Source organism: Tamandua tetradactyla, chromosome 1 (assembly GCF_023851605.1).
Source record: "Tamandua tetradactyla isolate mTamTet1 chromosome 1, mTamTet1.pri, whole genome shotgun sequence".
Taxonomy (NCBI): domain Eukaryota; kingdom Metazoa; phylum Chordata; class Mammalia; order Pilosa; family Myrmecophagidae; genus Tamandua; species Tamandua tetradactyla.
Window position 1 is genome coordinate 171,133,931 of NC_135327.1, and position 24,366 is coordinate 171,158,296.

Sequence of the window (24,366 nt, forward strand, 5' to 3'; positions counted from 1 at the left end):
CTTATGAAATCCAAGGGCAAGGATCTTGTAGGTTCAGGAAGAGAACCAGGGACTAGTGCTCTATGAGGACCACAGGAAATCCTTTCTCTCATACCTCCTGCTCTGTGTGTGCCTGCCTCATTCTTCTCTCCTATGATGGACTTTCTGTTTCCCTGTTCACTTGGTGGAAAATAGCCTCAGCCTACAGTTCCCAAGGTTACATAAATTGTAGCCAAAGTGAAGAGACAATGAGAGACATCTCAATTTCAATTTCATAATCTCTGTGAAAGCCAGGTTTCTGTCTCCTCCTGGACCAATCATCTGTGGACCAATCATAGGAACATCGCAACCTTGGGGACACACTGGTATTCATGGACCTTTTCTCTATAGCACCATCATTAATATGATTCAGCTTCAGCATGCTTTCAGCTTCTATGTCTCTTAGCCAAACATTCTAAATTCCTGGGACAGAAAATACATTTGGCACGGGTTGGCCGGGTGACCACCCAGGATCACTCAGCAATGGGGTGGGAGCAGGTACTGAAGTACAGACATGACTTCTGAGGGTCGTTCTTATGAATGGGGGCAATTTCCAGAGGAAAAAGAATCTGTAGAGCTGGTAAGACCCAGAGGTGACTGTCATGAGGTATTGTTGAATAAATAAATGAAATGAATGAATGATCTAATTAAAAAGAACTGAAAGCTAACTTAAAATGGATCAAAGACCTAAATATAAGATAGAAAACCACAAAACTCTTAGGAAAAAAACTGGATTAAATCTTCATGACCTTGGATTCTTAGATATGACACCAAAAGCAAAAGTAACAAAAGAATATATAGATAAATTGGATTTCATCAATATTAAAAACTTTTGTGCTTCGGAGGACTCTATTTAAAAAGTGAAAAGACAACCCAGAGAATAGGAGACAATATTTGCAAATCATATATCTGATATGGGACTAGTATCCAAAATATATAAGGAACTCTCACAACTCAACAGCAAAAAGAGAAACAACCCAATATAAAAAATGGGCAAGGACTTGAATAGACATTTATCCAAAGAAGATATATTAATAGCCAAAAAACACACAAAAAGATGCTCTACATTATTAGTCATCAGGGAAATACAAATCAAAACAAGGAGATACCACTTCACACCCACTAGGACAGCTAGAATTAGAAAGACAGATGTGGTTTTCTATCTTACATTTAGGTCGTTGATCCATTTTGAGTTAACTTTCAGTTGTTCTTTTTAATTAGATCATTCACTCACTTCATTTATTCAACAATACCTTGTGACAGTCACCTCTAGGTTTACTCATTAGCTCAACAAGTGTTAGTGAGGATGTAGAGAAAGTGGAACCCTCATACATGGATAGTAGGAATGTAAAATGAAGCAGCCACTGTGGAAAACAGTTTAGAGGTTCCTCACTAGGTTAAATAAAGAATTATCATATAATCCAACAATTCCACTCTTAACTATATATACCCCAAGGAATTGAAAAAACTTGTACAAGGATGTTCACATCAGTACTATTCACAATAACCAAAAGGCGAAAACAACCAAAATGTTCATCAACAGATGAATGAACAAACAGAAAGTGGTGTATCCATACAATGGACTATTATTTGACAATGAAAAGTTATGAAGTACTGAGACAGGGATGAACCTTGCAAACATTATGCTAAGTGAAAGAAGCCTGACACAGAAGATCACATACTGTATGATTTATTTTATTCAAAATATCCTGAATAGGCAAATCCAGTCAGACAGAAAATAAATTAGTGGTTGCCGGGGGCTGGGGGTAGGCAGGGAAGGGGGATTGACTGCTTAATGGGTACGTGGTTTCCGTTTAAAATCATGAAAATGTTCTGGAACCACAGGTTCCACCCGTCATGCCTGGAAAGCCCAGGCTCTGACAGGCCAATGGCGCTGCAGCCATCCTTCGCACCCTTTTATACTCACCACCAACATCATGCTCCAGTTCCTACTTGGATTTACTTTGGGCGACATCGTTGGAATATATCTGGTTCAAAACTATGACATACAATCTGATGAAAAAACTAAAAGATATTAAAGCAGATTTGGATGCCAATAAGAAACCCCCTGGTTCCTGAGGCTGACTCCAGCTTCCTTCTGGGCCCACTGATTCTACCATTCTTGGGGTCCTCCTTTATCTTCTGAACCAAAAGAAAAACCACCTTTGTTTTGGGCAGGCCACAGTGGCTAAGCAGGCAGAGTTCTTGCCGGAGACTTGGGTTTGATTCCCCCTGCCTGCCCATGTTATTTAGAGAAAAAAAAAAAGCTTTTGTTTTAATCCCCAGCCTCACAGACTTCCTTCTTTGCTAGATCCTGAATTGTCTTAGGGCAAAAATGGTGCCACAAAGTAAGAACTGCCATTAGTTTCCCAAAATCTTCACCTCTTCCCATCTTTCTTCCAGCTGTTTGGGGGATTCTGAGACTGGAATTGTGGTGCTAGATTAGAACACATGACTTAAAGAAAAAAAGTTCTCGAACTGGATAGTGGTGATGGCTGCACAACATTGTGGATGTACTATATGCCACTGAACTGTCCACTTTAAAATGATGAATTTGCTTTCACAATGTGACTGTGTATTTGTGAAAACCTTGTGTCTGATGCTTCTTTTATCTACCTTATGGATAGATGAGTAAAACATATGGATTAAAAATAAATAAATAATAGGGGGAACAAATGTTAAAATAAATTTAGTAGATTGAAATGCTAGTGATCAATGAGAGGGGCAAGGGGCATGATATGTATGAATGTTTTTTGTTTTCTTTTTATTTTCTTTTCTGAATTGATACAAATGTTCTAAGAAATGATCATGATGATGAATATACAACTATGTGATGAAAAAAAGAATGTTCATATTGTATATTGATTAGTTTTGTTAATAAAAATTTTTTTAAATGATGAATTTTATGTTATGTGAATTTTGCCATAATAAAAAATAAATTTACCATAGACAAAACAAAACACAAAGAGCAACTGTTTTGGAAAACTCAATCACTAGGTCATTCACAATCTAAGTAGTCTCCAATCCCTGATCAGACTTCTTCCCCATTGTTTCTCAGATCTCTCCCTTCTTTCTATTTCACAACATCACAACAGTTTGCACTTCGGTCTGACTGCCTGTCTCAGCCTGCCCCGCCTCCAATCCATTTTGCTAATTATGCCCAGAGTACTCTTCCCCAAACACATGGGTTCCCTGTTGCCACACCATCATTCAATGTCTAAAGCCAAATTCATCCTCTTTCCAACTAAATGTCCCTTTAGACCTCTATCAGCGAATTACCACCTCTAAGGTATTTACTTCACAAAACCTTAAAATTACCTCTACCCTACTCCTCCTCATCCCCCAGTAAGTCATCAGTTACCAAGCAGTGTTGAATTTTCCTTTTTAAAAATCTTCTTTCTTGGTCTTTTCCTTTCCATTCTTTTAGCTATCTGCAGCCTAATTTGGGTCTGTAGGGAGTTCAGCGTATCTTTCAGAGACTGATATTAAGATGGCATGGGGAGGGACATTTAGCTGGGGATCTGGGAATGCCTGAATCCTGCCCTGGCTAACTATCTCCTCCCCACGAGGTCTTTCAGAGAAATACATGTTCAGGGAAATACTTTATTAGCTGGGTATTTGGTCCAAACACTCAATGCAGAAATGAGAAAAGATAGGCTAGACTCTGGTGTTTCTGTCTGTTCTCCCCCATTACACCCCGCCCCCCCACCAGTCAATGCCAAAACCTGAGTCTTGAAACTTTACTTTCTATTGGGACAAAGAACCACACTCACCAGAAAAACTGGAGAGAAAAGACAAATCCACATCCTTTTTGTCCCAAGGCTGGGCTGCCCCAGGTCTTATAAGTGGGTGTAGCCCTAGGGCTGGCCACCTGTGGGAGAGGGAAAGAGGACCCTGGCTGGGATGCCTCTGTGTAGAGCAAGGCAGGATGCGCTGAAAGAAAGGAGAGAGAACTGCATTCACTTGTACTGGAACCTCTACATTTCAAAGTTTCTATCCTAGAAAATGTGGCTTAATCCATATTCTCCAATTTCAGCAAAAGTTTTCTTCCCCTGTGAGGATGTGTGGTGAGATTTCTTCCTCAACATCCTGTCTCCATCTTGGAAGGAATAAAGGGGATTGGAGAGGGAGGGAACTTCAGTGCCCTCTAGGGGCCAGTGAGTCAACTCATGTTTGGACTCCAGGTGAATCTGCACTATTCTGATCTTGTTAGTGTTTTGTTTAAAACTGTTAAAACAAAACACACAAAAAAACTGTTGCTTACTGAATTATGAACTATTTCCTAAGAAGGTCATTAAGACCCTCTGCAGCCTGACTCAATTTCCCTTTTTTGTCATTAGAATGACCGTAAGATTGTGACAGAAAAGGCAAGTACAAGAAAATGCCAGATTTAATCATCCAGTAAAGAGATCAGTTGGACTAATCAAAAGGGGAGGGAACCTGGGTGGAAATTACCGGAATTTTATCTACCTCATAACCCCATCAGTGAGTCCAGAAAGACCCAGGTAAGGCATCACTGAAATCTAATCTGCAGGGTGTGATCTGGGAGAAACCTGTGGACAGCATCTATATAAAAGGAGCTTGATGTGTTCACAGGGGTAGGAGAATACCTTTGTGCACCTTGGCCAAAAATCTTCATCCAAAAGGCAACTTCAGGCTCCTGAGTGAGAATACCTGTTCTCCTGGAAAGGTAAGCCCAATCTGCTTGAGGTAGTAAACTTAATTTGCTTGAACAGTGAATCCTTACTCTTTTTTTTTTTTTTAATTTTTTAAATTGTACAATATAACATATATACAAAGCAAAGAAAGACAAAAGCAGTAATTTTCAAAGCACTCTTCAACAAGTATTTACAGGACAGATCCCAGAGTTTGTCATGGGATACTATACCATCATCTCAGATTTTTCCTTCTAGCTACTACAGAACATAGGTGGCTAGAAGGAATAAATATTTTTCATCATCACAATCGACATTTTTTTTTCCTTTTTGTGAAAAATACTATATATACCAAAAAGCAATAAATTTCAAAGCACAGCACAATTAGCTGTAGAACAGATCTCAGAGTTTGGCATAGGTTACAATTCTGCAATTTTAGGTTTTTACTTTTAGCTGCCGTAAGATACTGGAGACTAAAAGAAATATCAATTTAATGATTCAGCAATCATATTCATTTGTTAAATCCTACCTTCTCTGTGTAACTCCATTATTACCTTTGATCTTTCTGTCCCACATGTTAGGGATATTTGGGCTATGGCCATTCTAAAATTTTCATGTTTAGGGGCTGTCAATAATGTGGAGTAGGGAGGTGGAACTAGCTGATATTCTGGAGAAACTGGGCCTTCTAGGTTTCAGGACTTATCCAGTCCAGGGACCCATCTGAGGGTTGTAAGATTCTGGAAAGTTACCCTAGTGCATGGACCTTTGTAGAATCTTACATATTGCCCTGGGTGTTCTTTAGGATTGGCTGGAATGATTTTGGTTGGGCTTTGGCAAGTTATGATAGGTAGCAGTGTCTAACTAAAGCTTGCGTTAAGAGTGACCTCCAGAGTAGCCTCTGGACTCTATTTGAACTCTCTCTGCCAGTGATACTTTATTAGTGATACTTCTTTTTCCCCTTTTGGTCAGGATGGCATTGTTGATCCCACAGTGCCAGACTCATCCCTGGGAGTCATCGCCCACGCCGCCATGGAGACCTTCACCTATGGATGTCATGTCTCATGTAGTGGGGAGGGCAATGATTTCACTTGCAGAGTTGGGCTTAGAGAAAGTGAGGCCACAACTGAGCAACAGAAGAGGTCCTCCAGAAGTAATTCTTAGGCATAGCTGTAGATAGGCTAAGTTTTTCCACTATATACATAAGCTTCACAAGAGTAAGCCTCAAGATCAAGGGCTTGGCCTATTGACTTGGGTGTCCCTAATGTATGCCACAGTATCAGGGGTTTCCCAGTGGTTAAGCTTAATAGTTCCATATTTTTTCTCCTATCCCTCAAAGGACTTTACCAATACTTTTTGATTATCTGCTTAATATATTCCGGGAAGAATCCAGGTATTATATTACGCTATACAGGTAAATCCTTACTCTTACTGGGTAAACGTCTTGGAAACCTTGGAATTAAATATGAGAATGATGAAATAAATCAAAACCGTAGTACTTGTGCTTTTATGTTAAGCTTAGTAATATTTGGTGTTTAAGATCCTTGTAAAATTTTTAAAATTTATCATATAAGAGAATCAAATAAGACAATTTACCCTTGGATTCCAATGTAAAATACATAATTGAGTCATTGATTTCAGATTTGTTTTAGAGAATTTTACTAGTTTGTAAACAGTAATGAAAGAGAATCTGATCTTCACTATGTGTGTGTGTGTGTGTATAAGTTTAATGCAGTAGATTAATGAGTACTATTAGATTAATAGCCATTTCCTAGGTTTTGACTAAAAGCAAGTAACAAACTTCCTGTGCTTCAGTTTCTTCGTCTGTAAAATGAAATCTCGTATGATTGTTGCAAGGAATTAATGAATTCATACAAGAGCTTGAAGTAGTGCCTGGCTTTTGGTGAGTGCTTAATAAGTTATTGTTATTTTTATTCTTTATATGAAGAGGCTTTGTTTGCTAGATCAGGTATTTAAGTACATTACTTCAAAAGTACAGTGAATATATTAAATTTTTAAATATTATTAAAAGTTAACGACAGAGTTGTAAATGAAGCAGTTTGATTAAGCGAGTTTAATGTGCTCCAATTGAGTTGGGAGGGCATTAATCACCCTCCTCAAGGAGGACAGGGCCCATGTTTCCCACCATATTCTCAGTAGCTAGATGTTTGGTGCATAGCATATGCTCAGTAAACATCTATATTTATTGAAACAAACTAAGATGTCATATACCAAAGATTCTAAGCAGTTATAATAAATAAGCACTATTAACTGAAATAGGGACTACAGGAAGAGGAGCAACTTTATTGAAGATAACGTGCTCAGATTTTAACCTATTGAATTTGTGGTGTCCATATGACACGAGCTCCAGATTGTAGCATGCAGTCTCACTTATAGAACAGACACTCAAAAAACGGCTTTGAGCAGGAAACATATAAAAGACCATTTCCCTTGGAGGGCAGTGTTGTGGTTCCACAGCAGGATAGGGGTGGGTCTGCCATATGATCCTGAAACCCGGTTGCTCCGTATATACCTGGAGGAACTGAGGGTGGGGACACGAATGGACAGTTGCACACTAGTGTTTCTGGCCGCAGTGTTTGCAATCCAGAATGAATGGAGGTGGCCTAAGGGTATAATGATTGAGGAATGGAAGGGGAAACTATGGTGTACATATACAAAGGACTACTGGGCAGCCTCAAGAAGGAAAGAAGTTGTATGCATGTAGCTAGATGAATGAATCTTAAGAGCTGTATGTTAAATGAAATGTCAGAAACAAAAAGAATATTATCATGTCTCAAACAGATGGACTAACTATGATTTAAAATTTTGGTGAACTATAGTTGAAAACATGGGTTATCAGGTTGGGGCCTATAGTAAAGGGTCCTAGATTGTAAGCTCTTACAGCAGTGACATATATTTAGGAGGTCTGCTAATTCTAAATTCTGAGATAGTGAGTTGTTTGTATAAAACATGGTCTTTCCCAGAAACTTTGGGTATTTATGTGACACCTGAGACTCAGAATTAGAGCTCTGAAGCTATGAAAGTCAGCAGTACCCCATACAGAAACTGTTTAAAAAGTTAAAAAAGTGATCAGACATCAAGTAGAGGTATGAAGGAAGCCGATTTGGATAGGACTAACTAAGGTATATCAGAAGACTGTGTAAAGGATGATATGGTCCATAATTTAAAACTTCAACTTCTGTGTGAGACAAAAGGGAGAGATGTTTATTTGGTGTACAATTTATAGTTTGGGTAGTGTATTTCCTAATTTAACTTGTAAGATCAGTTTAGTTGAACACAAGAAATATACGGAATCTTGAATAGGGCGTGAGATTTTGTTGGTTTGTCCAGGTTAGTGTGATGCCCCAATTAATCCTAGAGTGATTTGGGCAGTGAATAAAGAAATATTTGCAAAGTCCCCTTGGGGGATGGAGAGAAAGAGGGAAATATTCAATTTCCCCATATGGAGAGTTTCTGATATTCTAGCAAGCAGTGGGGACAACCAAATCAATAGCCCAAGCCCTCAATCTTGGGGTTTGCCCCTATGAAATTTATTCCTGCAAAGGATAGGCTAAGGTTACTTAAAATTAGGCCTAAGAGTCACCTCCAGAGAATGTCTTTTGTTGCTCAGATGTGGCTTCTCTCTCTAAGCTGATGTGGCAAGTGAACTCACTGCCCTCCCCCAATACATGGGACATGACTCCCAGGGGTGTAAATATTCCTGGCACCATGGGACAGAAATCCTGGGATGAGCCGGGACCCAGCATCAAGGGGTTGAGAAAACTTTCTTGACCAAAAGGGGAAAGAGGGAAATGAGAAAAATTAAAGTGTCAGTGGCTGAGAGATTTCAGTCAAGAGATTATCCTGGAGGTTATTCTTACACATTATATAGATACCCCTTTTTCAGTTTATGGTGTATTGGAGTGGCTAGAGGGAAGTACCTGAAACTGTAGAGCTGTGTTCTAGTAGCTTTGTTTCTTGAAGATAATTAGTATAATGATACAGCTTTTACAGTGTTACTATGTAATTGTTAAAACCTTGTGTCAATGCTCTTTTTATCTAGGATATGGACAGATGAGTAAAAAATATAGATAAAAAATAAATAATAGATGGGACAAAGGTTAAAATAAATTGGGTAGATGGAAATGCTAGTAGTCAAAGAAAGGAAGGGGTAAGAGATTTGGTATCTAAGAGTTTTTTCTTTTTTCCTTTTTATCGCTTTTGCTGGAACATTGCAAATATTCTAAAAAATGATCATGATGATGAATACACTACTCTGTGTGTGATTATATTGTGACCCACTAATTGTACACCAAGTGTGGAAATGTTTGTATGCTAAAGAACATTTGTATGTTAAGTTTTATCATTTAAAATATTAAAAAAAAAAAAAAAGACCATCAGCAGAGCTTAAGTTTCAGGAGCGGAGAGCCCCTTAAAAATTATTGTTAAAATTTCCTAGATTTATAAATAAATAAGATCAGTGGGTTAAACTCAAAGGCTTAAAGAAAAATGTTTTACAATTTGTTACTTTAATATTAACTATTTTTTTAAAGTAACAATAGTCTTTTCCATCACTCCCAATTACACTCGGGCATAACAAAATTCACCTTGACATTTCTAACCTTGCCACACACTGCTCCCTTACACAAGTACCTTGTCTGGGCATCCCCTGTATACTCTCACCAACTTTTGGGGGGAGTCTCCAGAAGTATTTATATGTGCTCAGGAACATCATTATCATGATCACTGCAGTCACCATCAAGCATACCTGTATTTCCTACCAAGCCATTTACATGATTAATGGTAACTGTAAATAACTAATAATACTCAGTGCTTAGTGTGCTTCCTGGGTGCCAGGCATGGTTCTGAGCCCTTAATGAGTATTATCCCTTTTAACCTTCATGGGTGAAGAAACAGAGGGTTAAGCAACTTGCCAACGCACAGAGCTAGCAAGTGGCACAGCCAGGCTTTGAAGCAGGCAGTCTGACCCTAGAGTACATGTCATGGTGCATCATGCCTCTTCAGCAGAGGCTTGTAGCCTCGGAAAGCCTGAGAGGGGTGGCAGGCAGCTGGGGCCAGTACTCTTTGTGGCAATGTGAACCCTGCCCTGGGCCATCTTTGATGTTCCCAAAGATGTAAAACTCCCTTGAAATTGCCCAAATAGTGCCAGGCTCCCATTAATCCTTAATGGGCTGGGGCTGTGCCTATTCCAGGTAGCTGGGGAGGTTTCTGATCTCTGGGGCTTAACACAGTTTATCACTCGAAAGAGTCCCTTTGAGAATAGTTTCCTTAGATCCTTCCTCAGTATGTCTCTTCAATTCTACGTTCTTGAGACAGCTCAAGAATAAAACACTACCTTCTACAGCAAAAACCCTTCTGCAAGTCAATTCCTGCCCACTGTCGCTTAAAGGTCAGTCCTACTAGTGACCAAACCATCTCAGACAGGCCTGAAAACTGGATGCTCAAACTGACACCCACTGCACCAACTGATTACGTACTGCATAAGAATCTTGCCCACCCTTCAAGGTCAAAACATAGTATTTCTCTTTGTGAAACTTCCACATTACTTCAATTCTGATTGCCTGGAGCTTTTGCTACCTGTCTATACAGTTAGCTATCTATATCACTACTCATTTGGTTCTCAAATACATCTTGTATTTTTTTATACGTAGTCAATTAAGTGACATCCAAGCTGAGGATATCCTTCATTGCCCAGGCTGCTGAGCCCCAAGCCATTTCTCAGTGGTCTAGGCTTCCTTTTTGCCTTGCTCTGACTTCAGGATTAAATCATCCCTTCTTTTTTGCATGTTGGGAGTTTTCTTCCTACATCATGCTGTCTATGGTTCTAACTTCCTTGTCAAGATTACTGCTGGAACTTTGTTAGAATCCTAGTTCTTTTTAAATCTTTTCCAGTGGATTTTTCTCTCTCTCTTTTTTTCTCTCTGAGAATGATTCTAGAATTTTAGGTCCTCCAGACTAAACAGCCTATTGGATGGAACAATGAGGTTCACAGGCTCATTTGTCTTGTAAGTAATTAGCATTTCTGAGGAGGGCTGACACAGGGGTGTTTCTTTCATTACACTTTTATTGAACATCTATTATGAGTCTGGCATTCCACTAAATGCTGGGTATACAACCATGAACAAGACATAAGTCCTGCCCTCCTGGAGCTTCACGGAGAAGTGCTATGGAGAAAGAGTAATGCTGTGCTTTTAAACCTGTTGTGACTGTAATAAAAAAAAAAAAGCATTTTTCATCATGATGTAGTAGAGACATATAGACCTATGTACATATATGTATATATCTGAAATAAAGATTTCACAAAATAATAGCCTTCTAAGTTTGATGCATTCAGATATTTTCTTTTTTTTTTTCTATGAAATGTTGGTTGTGACCCACAAAGGTAATTTTGTGCTTCATCAATAGACTTCAGCTTGCAGTCCGAAAAACCTTGGTAATGGTTAACAGCATGAAGCTGTGATCAGGCTCATGGCTTTCCCATCTAGCTCCATCTCTTACTATCTGGGTTTGGGCAAGAAACCTCAACTTGTCCTCATTTTGCCTCATATTCCCATCTCTGCAAAATGGGAATAAAAATAGTAGTAGTAGTAGTAGTAGTAGTGGTAGTAGTAGTAGTAATAGTAGTAACTACTTCATGGACTCTGCTTGAGGATTAAATCAGAAAGGAAATAATGTATATAAAGCATTTGGGACAGGGCCTGCCACATTGTGAGAGCTCAATAAATGTTAATGTTAAGTAATGGGTTTGATGATGGAAGGGTCAAAGTACTCAGTCATGGGAGATCAGAGAAGGCTTCCTGGACGAAGTGGTGTTAAAGCTGAAACCTGAAGGAGGAGTAGGAATTATTCAGGTGAAGGTTTAAGCAGATGAATAGAGGGAGAAGAGAGAGGTGGAAAAAGTTCCAGGTAGAGGGAGCAGTCTGTGCAGAAGTTGTAAGGTGGGAGACGGTCCTGGAACACCTGGGAGCATTCCAGTTTGGGTGTACCCCAGGGAGGAACAGATGAGGTGAGAGATGGGAGCAGAGGTGAGGTCACAAAAGGCCCCAAAGCTACCTTAAAGAATTTAGACTTTAAGCACAATGGGATCTCAATAAATATTGTAAGCAAGGAAAATCACAACTTACTTTTTTGAAAGATCTTTCAAGTTGTAGTGTAGAGAATGGATTGGAGAGGGGAATTCCAGAGGCAGGGAGAGTCCACTGCAGTACCTTAGAGATCAGTGTGGTCCGAATCCAGGTATGAAATTACAGTAATCGAATATTTTCAAGAACTAATTGGATGTGGGAATTTAAGGGAGAGAGGATGAACTAACAGATCATTCCCAGATTTCTGGCTTATGCACCTGGGTAGTTGTTGGTTAACACTTTTTTTAGAAAACGCTGGAGAAAAAGTTTCAGTTTGGGTATGCTGAATTTTGAGGCAAATGCAACCCACTCTTGAAAATGTTTTCTGATTGTTAAAACTGTTTTCTAACACCCTTTGGATATTTAGTAACTCCCTAATGCAATGGTTCTTAAACGCTGGTATGCATACGATTCACCAGGAGAGTGGGATAGGGGAGGTTGGTTAAAAATGCAGGTTCCTAGGCTAACAGGCTAGGATTCTGGAAGAACCAACTGGGGCCCAAGAGTTTACTAATCATTCCAGGTGATTCTGATTAGGCAGTTCCCTGATCACACTTAAAACAACCACCATCTTAAACTATCGTTATGTGTCTCTAACAGATTTTTTTTCTGGTATCCGCCACTCCCTACTTCTTAGGTACCTGCTTGGGGGTCCCTATTGCCTCCGACTCCCTCCCCCAATGTGTAGGCTCCATGAGGGCCAGGACTTTGTCTTGCTAACAGCTTCATCTCCGGCACCCCGAGAACAATAATGGGCACAGAAAAGGGCTTCTAGAAATGTAGAAAAAACTGAATTGTAAAAAACTGAATGAGTAAAAAAACTTAATGTAGTGCTTTGTAGAAAAACTTTTGCTTTTAAAGATCTGGGCCGGGTCTGAAGTTGGGAAATAAAGGTCATTTCAAAGAGAGGCTGATTAGCTAGGGCAGCCACGGTGGAAACTGCAGGGAAGCCCCTTTCCGACTGTCAAGGCATATTCTGGAAACCCAATTCTCGGGGCTGGGGGGCGAGAAATGTTAGTATTTCCAGAGTAGCAACCATTTTGGGCTACCAGCCCCACTTCTCTCGGGCGCCCACATTCTACTAATCCCGTTATTATGGTTGTTCTGGTCCCATCCAAACCTTTGAAACGAAATGGGAAGATGAAGAGGTCGAAGGAGATAGCAGAAACCCTGATCAGAAGCATCCGGGCTGGCTTGCGGAGTTGCAGTGCCGACCTCCCAATCATGGCGGCTGCCGGGCGGGGAAGCTGAGCCCGTGCGTCGCGTGCGTGCCCCACTCCCTCCCCTCCCCCTCCTCGGCGGCGGCGGCGGCGGCGGCAGAGGCGGCAGCGCTCGCCATTGCCGCTGGTGGCAGGAGGCTGCGAGGAGCCGGCGCGGTCGCAGTCTCCACGGCGCAGGCCCACGGTAGCGCAGCCGCTCTGAGGTGAGTGCCCTACCGCGCAATCTCCAGCTATTTCAGCCCCGGCGCAGCCGCAACACGCCGCCCGCCCGCCGGCCGGCCGGCCCGCCCCGCAGCCGGCACCCTGCCGCCCCCGGCTCCGGGCCTGGGCCCCTACGAGATTCGGCCCGCCCTGGGCGGGGGGCCCTGGCCCGGCCCCGTCAAACCGCCACCCCGAGGATGCGCAGGCCGCACTAGGCCCTAGGCGTCCTGGCGGGCTCTGGAGGGAGGCGCTGCCCTCCCGAGAGCCCCAGGGCTCCGGCCTCCCCCGCCGCCAGAGGCTCTTGGGGCCGCGGCCTCCTCCCTGCGGTGGAACCTCGGGCAGGGGCCGTGGCCGGGCCTTCCCCGCGGGCTCAGGAGCGGGAGGCCCGGAAGAGCGCGCCTGGCCGGGGAGTGGGAGGTGGGCGAGCTGCGCGGGATCCGAGCCGATGTTCCCCCCTCGCCCCCTCCGCCCTTCTCGGGTCTTGGCCGCCGGCGGCGCGGCGGGGCCGGGCCGGGCCAGGGCGCGGGAGCCGCTGTCTCCTGCGGGAGAGGAGGCTGGCTCTTTGGGCAACCTCTGAAGCTTCCCTTCCCTCCCGCTGGGGTGGCGTAGGCTTGTTACCCAGGTAGATTGGGGGACTCTGGAATATGGCGCGATGCCCACCTTCTTGCAAGTTAGAGGCGGCCCGGGCAGCAGCGGCGGCAGTTCGAGGAGGAGGGCGCAGAGTCCTTTTGTACGCAGAAATAAGGAGCGACATTGTGTTTTCTTTCCCAGCTGAGATGCTGCCCATGGAGCGGCCTCGGTTCTTCCTGTACCTGGGGTGATAGTTTCCTGGGTGCGGGAGAGGGGGAGTGGCACGCCCCTCCGAAAAAAACGAATCTTTCCCACTGGAAAGACAGGGGCCCTGGGTGGATCTTGTTCTTGGTATTCTCCATCCCAGCTTTTCGGGAAACTCAAGTTTGCCATTGCATGCTGTCCGCTTCACTATGCACTTATGTCGACCTCCTCTGTCACCTGTTGTGTCATTGCTGCTGGTCCCAAAGTTTCTACGGTGCATCTGTGTCCACTTGAAGTTGTTTAAAATCTTAACATTTTTAGGGCTTCAGGTGATGAAACTGCATCAACCAGTTGAAGGTGCTCATTCCTGTGTTCTCTATCCCTTCTTCTCAAGCATTAGATTAGAATATATTTTAGAGCTGGTATCAGTTGTGCTTGGTTCTTTTTATGGTTAGAGCAGAATTCACGTTTTCTTAAGTGTTTAGAGACTGTACATTGGGAAAACTCTTACGGTGAAAGCGTGGATGAGCCTGTAAACCTTGACAATGCTAGACAGAAGAATGGGTGTACCTCTCACAGCTTTTGCTCCCAGGATATCCATCATCTTGTATTCATAGTTAGCTTTTCCTCACTTCCTCTTAGCTCTGCGTTTTAAGAAATTCCTTTTTCTTTGGCCTTGAAGAGTGAGTTATTGGGTTGTTTCCCACCCGAAGGGAGGGAAGAGGTGGATCTTAGATATAGTGGATTTTCTCCGTGTGATTGATTTTTATTTATCTTGATCCCCTAGAATTATGTTTGAATGTTCTTGACAGTTATCACAAAAGGCAGTGAATATGTGAATACCAGACAAAACAACTTGACTAGTTCTGTATATGCATCTGTATGTCATTTCCTTATTTTATGGTAGTGTGAAAGCAGATTTATTACATGTAATGTAGTATGCTTATTCTTAACTTGGTCTTAAATTGTGAGAAATTTTTGACTGTCAAGGGGACTTTTTTTTTTTTTTGGCTAATGAACATTAGATGTGACTTTCAACATTCCATGACCAAAAAATAATAGAGTAATAAGAATTACTGTTTTAATAATTTCTGACTCATCCTTATTTTGAAGTCCTTTGATCTGGTCACATGTGCTCTCTCCCCCATCACAAACTCATCATATTTTATGTTTTTCATGAGGAATAATGGGATAATGATTTTTTTGTTAAGTGGTCATAGTCTCATTTAGCAAAACATTTTCTTATTTTCAAACCAGGAGTTTTCAGGGGAATAGTTTTCTTCTCAAGTTGTAAGGAAATTTAGCTCCTGGATTTAGGGGAAGAACTATAGAAGGAGATGACGCCCTTGTCCAGATATAGAAAGGATAGGATTTCAGTTTCACCCCCAATTCATACATATTCCAATGGAACCCAAAATTGTAGGGTTTTTTTTTTTTTTAACATCACAACTATGCGTCCATCTCTAATATTATTAGGGAGCTGAAGGCCAACTTCCCATGATTTAAATACTTGGATTTGCATTGCCTGTACATTGTCGATTTGGCCAGACCTCTGCATTGTCTTCAAGGGCTTTTTTATGTAAAATAACCATAAGTGGGTACCTTTTAAGAAAAATTTAAGCTCTTTGCTGTCTAGGATGAAGTTGTATACCTCTTTCGTATGTAGTAAGGTATTTAGTGAATACTGAAAAATAATGATGAATAGTCATTAGTGCAGTTAAAATTTTTTCACAACTACTTGAGAAGACATGCTGGGTTTTTTTTTTTTTTTTTTTTGGTTTCTGGGAGGAAACTGTCAGTCTTTAGAAGCACACTCACCAGTTCTACCTCTGGAGAACAAGAAGTTAATGCATAGTTCTGTCTTTAGAGCAGCACCGTACTTCAAGCTGAAGTGGACTCATTCATCCCCCTCCAAGCTGCTGTGAAAAGTTGGAGAGGGCTGGGGAGAACTCCATGGGTTTTTGAGTTTCAAAGATGTCTAACCTTTCAAGAATTTGAATGTACCATCTCTGGAGCTATAATTGTAATTAGTCCAGGAAATGGGGTATTTGAATTTAGATGTTTGCTTGTGACTATGTGTGGTGTTTATTAGTATGTATTTTGTAAAAATAGTATTTGGAAAATCAATCTTTCAAATAAATACGAAATCTTTGGTTTGGAAAAAAACATATCAGAAATATTCTATACTGAATATTTCTGTTCTTTTTTTCCTTGAGAGCTAAAGTTATTATTTTGAACCAGAGTTTACCCAAATATAATTTTCCATGAACACTTAGTAAAATAGCAATGAAAAAGAACCCACTTGTTAGGTTTTTAGAAACATTTTATTTAGATGAAGTCCAGTATTTTTTGAGGCTCTGGATACATGTTAATTTTTGTGTATTATGTATCATATAGCTCCTTCATTAACTGGAAGGTAGATTATCCACTTTCTAGCTTTTTAGTTAGTGCTTTTATCCTTTGTTTTCTACTAAATTGGGCTAGCTGGAAGAAAAATAGTAAAAGGAGGTGAAATAAATCAATTTCAGGTGTTTCCAGAAGATTGCAACCACATTGAGCTATTGGAAACTTTTAATCCTGAAACAACAAGAATGCTTTGTCTGAAGTTATTTTAATGTAACATGGATAAAACTTGGAAGATGAAAAATAATTCTTGATTGCTCAAGGAAAATAAGTGGATTATATATTTTTTTCTAAAGTGCAGTTCAAAATTAGACTAATGTGTTTCAGCCCCATTCAATGGAGTTTAGTTACGAAAGTATCAGAAAGACTTTATGTGGTCTTTACATCTTAAAATGTCCTAAATAGGAACATTTCTATGACAACAAGTAGGCTTTATATGAACTAAAGAAAAACCAGAACTTTAGGGATGATTTAATATATTAAAAACAAAATGGGCAGTTAAGGCCTACCACATTTGTGCTCCCTTGAGGCCAATCTATATTGTATCACCAATAGTAGTCACTTAGAAGATATTCTGGTATTCAGGAGTCATCTGAATTGTCTGTCTATAAAATTCAAGATGATTTCTTGAGAAAGCCATGTCTACTGAGCGCGGAATGTATGTGTTTGTGTTGGAGGATTGGAGGCGGTGAAGAGAGGAGGAAAGAGAGTATGATAACTGGTAAAAGAATCTAGTTTAATAGTTTGGGATGATCTGTGGAATTTTGTGGGGTAGGTATTTTTAAAAGAAGCTATAAGAGTTACTTTTGTATGGGTCATCAGTTGTAGTAATATTGTATTCTAGTGTATATACATAAGTTTAGATCAGTTCATGCATGCTGATTCCTGATGTTACAAATGTGAAGTGAAGTCTGGCTGATGATTGACATTTTCTTAAGAGTTCTTTTATGGTGTCTGTTGGGTAAACTACATCAAGCCTGTTTGATAATCATCATGAAGAATGAGCTCTGTATGCATATATATTAAGACCATTTTTAAAAACAGCTTGTATTTTAGTGTTGGTAGTTTTTTTTTTTTTTTTTTTTTTAAATTTTTTTTTTTTTTTTTTTTTAAGGAAAGACAGAGAGAAGGAAGGAAGGAAGGAAGAAAGGGAAACATTTTTAAACATTTTCTTGTTTTTATTGTATTCTGTTTCTCCGTTTTTGTTACATGGGCTGGGGCCGGGAATCGAACCGAGGTCCTCCGGCATAGCAGGCAAGCACTTTGCCCGCTGAGCCACCGCGGCCCGCCCTAGTGTTGGTAGTTTTAAGGTCTTGGCTTTTCAGAATTTTGAGAGTTTTTCTGGCTGTTCCTGAATGCTAATGTGGTTAGGCTGGCAGCTAAACCTATAATGAACAAGAGAAAGTGAGGAAATGTTGCCATGAAACATTGCTTAAAGCTATTTAAGCAGGGAATAAAAATGGGGAGCTAGGGCTGGGAATCCTAATTCTTGTTTTAGGTCCAAAATGGGGTGAGACATACGTTTCATTGAGAAATAACCTCCTTAAGTGTGCCCTTACTTTAGATTGTAGCCAGTCATTCACCAGGCATTAATTAAAGGCATACTATATTCCTTTTGTATGTGCTAGATCAAATAAACCATGACCTTTCTCTAGTAGAGAACGATGTGGGCTCAAATAACTATGATACAACTTGTTGGGAACCAAAATAGAGTAAAGAAAGAGTGGTATGAGAATATAGAGGGAGGGAGAAATTCCTCTGAGATGGAGGGATGGGACAGGAGAAAGAATGAAGGGATAATAAGTGAGGTTAGGGAAGACTTCCTATAAGGGATGTTTGAGTAGGATTTTGAAGGGTATATGAGAGAAGAGAAGGCTAGAAGGAAGGGCATGGATAACCTGATTTGAGAAATAGCAAGTAGATTTTGTTCTAATTGGGGAGTAGTGGGAGAAATGAAGCTAATGAGGTCATAGCCTGATTACGAAGAGCTAGGAATCCCATGCTCATGAGTGTTGACTTTATTCTGTGCATATTTAGTGGCTATAAGAGGTTTATGAGTAGGCAATTGATTCTGCTTTTTTTTCTTTTTTAAAAAGGTTTGTGTGAAGATTGGATTGGAGGCCTGTAAGACTATTGAATTGTGATGTAAGAGGAGGTAAATTCTGGAGGTTATTTTTACTTTTATTATTGTCAGATTTAGGTGACAATGGGAGGGGAAGTAAAAAATGACTAAGGATTGTAGTTTGGTAGTAGATGATGATGCATTTAACTAAGGTTGGGAATGTATAAGAACAGCATTTGAGGAAGAAGGTGTAATAGGGTATGATTTTTGTGTATTGAGATGCTGTGGCAATCAAGATGTATCAAGTAGGTGCTGGAGATTTGGGCTGGAGCTCAAGAGGAAGCAGGAATCATCCGAGAGATTTGTGTTCAGCATAATGTAATGAAACTGTGAAACTGCATAGTATCAGAGTGAGAAAAAGACTAGGGTGCAACCTGTGGAGCCATCTACATTTGAGAGTTAGGTGAGAGAAGAGGGGCCTATGAACGGGGTTGAAAAAGAATGGCTAAAGATGTAAGACATTTTAAATGGTATAGTGTTGAAGAAACAGAGAAATTAAGGGAATCTTTTTTTTTTTTTAATATTTTTATTGTAAACAACAACCATAAACATTCTTGGCATGGTTACAATCAGTGGCTCACAATATCATCATATAGTTGTATATTCATCACCATGATCATTGTTTTGAACATTTGCATCTCTCCAGCAAAAGAAATGAAGAAACACATGCCATGCCCCTTATTCCACCCTTTCATTGACTACTGGTATTTTAATCTACTCAATTTATTTTAACCTTTGTTCCCCCTATTATTTGTTTATTTCATTAAGGGACTCTTAACAGGGAAGTTAGCAATGTGAAATGCTAGGGAGGACTCATGGGGATAAAACCTGGATTTGGCAATTGAAATAAAAGAAAAAAAAATTTTTTAAAATATTTTTATTGACAAAACAACATACAAACACAAACATTCTTAACAAACATTCTATACATGGTGTACAATCAATGGCTCACACTGTCATCACATAGTAGTATATTCATCACCATGATCATTTTTTAGAACATTTGCTTCACTCCAGAAAAAGAAATAAAAAGAAAAAAGAAAACCTCACACATACTATACTTTACTCCTCCCTCGCATTGACCACTAGTATTTCCAGCTACCCAATATATTTTAACCTTTGTCTACCCTATTATTTGTTTTTTATTCATATTTACTCATCTGTCCATACCCTAGATAAAGGGAACACTAGACACAAGGTTTTGACAGTCACGTGGTCACATTGTAAATGTTGTATCTTTATATAGTCATCTTAAGAAACAAGGCTACTGAAGAACAGCTCTACAGTTTCAGGTACTTCCCTTTAGCCACTCAAATACCCCATAAATTGAAAAGTGGTGTCTATATAATGTGTAAGAATAGCCTTCAGGATAGCTTCTTGACTCTTTTGAAGTCTCTCAGCCACTATTACTTTATTTTGTCTCATTTCTCCCTTCCTCCTTTTGCTTGAGAAGATTTTCTCAGTCCCTTGATTCTGAGTCCCAACTCGTTCTAGGATTTCTGTCTCATATTGCCAGGGAAGTTTACACCCCTGGGAGTCATGTCCCATGTAGAGAGGGGGAGGGCAGTGAGTTCACTTGCCATGTTGGCTGAGAGAGAGGCCACATCTGAGCAACAAAAGAGATTCTCTGTGGGTGACTCATAGGCTTAATTTTAAGTAGTCTTAGCCTATCAAAGGAGATTTTTGAATGTTGTATTATTGTTTTGTTGGAAATTATAACACAATAGATTGTTAGAGCATTGCTGAATATAGAAGTAGGGCCTGATAGAACCAATTTAATGAGTGATGCATGCGTGCTTAGAAAGAGCTCTTGTCCTTTCTCTAACAGGAATTGCAGTGTAAAAGTTTTGGGAGAGGATCCCCAGTAACATTTCCCCAGAGAGATTTCAGAGAGTCTGAAAATCTCTCTCCATACTGTAAGATTTTTTTCATTTTTTGTATTTTTAAATACTTTCTTAAAAGTCTTAAATTCTAGCAATTAGAGATTAGTTTGGGTTGACAGTCTCCTAAAATAAAAATTCCTTTTGAAAAGTTTTGAGGCTTTATGGTTTTTATAGGTTGAGTGCAGGGGTTCTTAACTTGAGATTTATAGTTCTGGGAGGCTTAGAGAAATATTTTGGCATGATAATCTCTTGAATTATATGAAATTTGGGAGTGTACCTATGTGATTTATCTGGAGAAAGGGTCCATGGTTTTTATGAGATTCTCAAAGGGATCTTGATGCCCAGAAAAGTCATTCATCTTTTCAAATACAATACTGATTAAATCAAGTGTTGTATTAGTGGACTTTGATCATGACTGATAGATCACTGGGAAGAAATTTTGAATGGGTATCTCAGGTGAAGAATTTACAAAAGATAAGATGTACCCAATAGGAGATTGAGAATAGGACACAAGAAGGGAGGAATGCAAAAGCAAAGTTTAAGCATTTTGAGAATTTTGCCATGTTTTGTGGATTCCTAAGCTTTTTATACCCCAGGATTCACACCAGTATATGAGTATTCGTGCACTATAGACACAGTAGCTTTTTGGGTGGAATTTAATTACTGTTGTTTTGAAAGGGAACATGTGTTTTAAAAGAAAGCAAAGTGTTTCATAGTCATATTGCGTACAAAAATTCATTTTTAAGTTGGGAAAATTTTATTTTGGAAAATATATGTTTAAATATAATAATATGGAGCAAGGCATTTATTTCTTCTCTCCTTGCTTAATTGTTCTGGCCATGAAATGAAATACCACTGATTGATTTTAAAGGGTCATTCTGAAAAATGACAATTACGGAATACTTTGAGATATATAATGGTTTAATGCTAACAGGTTGTCAGTGTTAACATTTCTAAAGTCATGAATAAAATTTAGAAATCCAAAGAAATTATTTTAAAATGCGCCTTACTAGAGCCTACTTGATTCCCAAGATATATTGTATTCTGAATTTTAGTAATTGATATTTTTTACTTTTTTGTCTAATCTTGGAGTCTTTAAAATTAGATTAGAAGATAATTTTATCTGCTGGACCCTATAGGTTCTTGGGCAATGACCCAAGTTTATTGTTGTTAACCTCACAGTAAAATTTAGAGCATGTGTTCTGAAAATATGTATAGTTTTTTTTGTACACATTATTTTTTTAATACAGTTTTACTGAGATACAGTCACATACCATACAAACCATCTGAAGTAAATAATCACTAGGTAGCTCGCAGTATCATCACATAGTTGTGCATACATCCCCATGATCAATTTTGGAACATTTTATTACTCCAGAAAGGAAATAAAAATAAAAAATAAAACCCAAATCTCCCATACCCCTTGTCTTCCCCCCAAATCATTGACCCATAGTATTGGTGTGGTATGTTTGTTAACTGTTAATGAAAGAATATTAAAGTATTACTGCTAACCATAGTCCATAGTTTTGCAATAAATTCATTTTCCCCATGTATCCATCTTATTATTTTTTTAGCATTTGTTCCCCCCTAATATTTATTTATTTTTAATCCATATGTTTTCCTCATCTGTCCATACCATAGATAAAAGGAGCATCAAACACAAGGTTTTCACAATCACACAGTCACTTGGGAAAGCTATATCATAATACAGTCATATTCAAGAAACATGGCTGCTGGAGCACAGCTTTACAGTTTCAGGCACTTGCTTCCCTCTAGCCTCTCTAATACACCTTAAACTAAAAGGGAATATCTATATCATGTGTAAGAATAACCTCCAGGGTAACCTCTCTACTCTGTTTGAAATCTCTCAGCCACTGATACTTTGTTTTGTGTCATTTCTCTCTTCCCCCTTTCAGTCGAGAAGGTTTTCTCAGTCCCTTGATGTTGAATCCCAGCCCATTCTAGGATTTCTCTCCCTGGCAGAGAGGGCAAGGGTGGTGAGTTTGCTTGCTGTGTTGCCTGAAAGAGAGATAGGCCAAATCTGAGTAACAGAAGAGGTTCTCTGGAGGTGACTCTTAGGCCTAATTTTAACTAGGCCTAGCCTGTCCTTTGCAGGGATAAGTTTCATATGAACAAACCCCAAGATTGAGGGCTCAGCCTATTGATTTGTTTGTCCCCATTGCTTGTGAGAATATCAGGAATTCTCCAAATGGGGAATATGAATTGTCCCCGTTTCTTGCCATTCCCCCAAGGGGACTTTGCAAATACTTCTTCATTCACTGTTCAAATCACTCTGGTATTTATCAGGGCATCACACTGGACAAACCTACAAAATCTCCTTCCCTGTTCAAGGTTCCATGTTGTACAGTTATTATTTATTTATTTATTTATTTTTGTATGGGCAGGCACCAGGAATCGAACCCAGGTCTCCAGCATGGCAGGCGAGAGGTCTGCCTGCTAAGCTACCGTGACCCACCCTGTACACTTATTTTTAAATGGTGTTCTTGTGCTACAGTATACTTATGTGCATTGTAAAACATAGAAAGCAGAAATTTTTAAAGAATGAGATAAACATGAAGTAAACTGTTTTTAAATGTCTTGCTAATTGACATAATGGTAACTTTAATAACTGATTTTACAAGTTTAGTTGGCTTGTTTTTTATAAATATATTTGTTCATAACTTGTGATATTTTCAATATAATTAGTGCCACTTGGCACAGTTTTATAATATACCCTGTAAAAGTGTTGGTGAATTCTAGGATAAAAATAAATATCTTGGATAATCTTAAATGTAGAAAACTTGTGTTATTTAACTAGTAATTAGCTTTGTGTTTGTGGATTATCTTTATATTTCCTAAATCTATAAAGAGGGTCCCTGAGAACTTGAGTATTTTGTCTTTTTTTTTAAGCACCTCATTTTTTGCCTTTGATTTCCATGAAACAGTTACTAAAATAAAATTCTTAGTAATAGGTTTTCCATATAAAAATGTAAGTCATGAATCAACCAACCAAGGTTTGTTTCCCTAAATACAGAGCATTGCTAATGTAAATAAAAGCACTCAGCACAGAAATAGTCTCTTGACCTAAAACTGGCTTTAGGTAGTAAGTCTTAAAGAAGAAATAATTCTGACATTAACAATTATTTGATTGAGTGTTAAAATTTATCTTTCTTCCATAGTTTTTGGATCTATATTTTAAAAGTTTTTCTGTTTTGAGAGGTATATATTTTTGTGAAAACTAATAAAAAATTAGAAGAAAAATTAAGAGTTATCTGGTTTATAAGCTTAGATGTGATTTTATTTGCTTTTCTGCACCTTTCATTATTTTTTAAATTACCCTTAACAAAAATGCATTAACTTTTTTTACTTGAATGTTTTTTTATTAATTAAAAAAAATTAAATACAAACAAAACATTAAGATATCATTCCATTCTATGTATATAATCAGTAATTCTTAATATCATCACATAGTTGCATATTCATCATTTCTTAGAACATTTGCATCGATTTAGAAAAATAAAAAGACAACAGAAAAAGAAATAAAACGATAACAGAGAAAAAAAGATTATACATACCATACCCCTTACCCCTCGCTTTCATTTATCACTAGCATTTCAAACTAAATTTTATTGTAACATCTGTTCCCCCTATTATTTATTTTTATTCCATATGTTCTACTCTTCTGTTGATGTGGTAGATAAAAGGAGCATTAGACACAAGGTTTTCACAATCACAAAGTCACATTGTGAAAGCTATATCATTGTTCAGTCATCATCAAGAAGCATGGCTACTGGAACACAGCTCTGCATTTTCAGGCAGTTCCCTCCAGCCTCTCCACTACATCTTGAACAACAAGGTGATATCTACTTGATGTGTAAGAATAACCTCCAGGATAACCTCTTGACTCTGCATTAATTTTTTTTTAACCTTTTTTTATTGTATAATATA

The 24,366-nt window shown here is 39.1% G+C and overlaps 1 protein-coding gene and 1 pseudogene across 10 annotated transcripts in view; both read left to right on the plus strand.

Annotated features, from left to right (window-relative positions):
* Positions 1–1,821: 1,821 nt before the first annotated feature.
* LOC143657256 (short transmembrane mitochondrial protein 1 pseudogene) lies at positions 1,822–2,097 on the plus strand (annotated as a pseudogene).
* An 11,029-nt stretch (positions 2,098–13,126) lies between these two features.
* Positions 13,127–24,366, plus strand: part of NRF1 (nuclear respiratory factor 1) — a 145,194-nt gene continuing 133,954 nt past the window's right edge. For 5 of the 10 annotated variants that reach the window (XM_077129834.1, XM_077130212.1, XM_077130285.1 and 2 more), the window contains exon 1: positions 13,134–13,238. The gene's annotated coding sequence lies outside the window, so the exon portion shown is untranslated. Of the gene's footprint in view, positions 13,239–18,509; positions 18,569–18,608; positions 20,452–24,366 lie in introns of those variants that run through there. The other 5 variants (XM_077129913.1, XM_077130065.1, XM_077130335.1 and 2 more) reach the window with 3 other exon arrangements.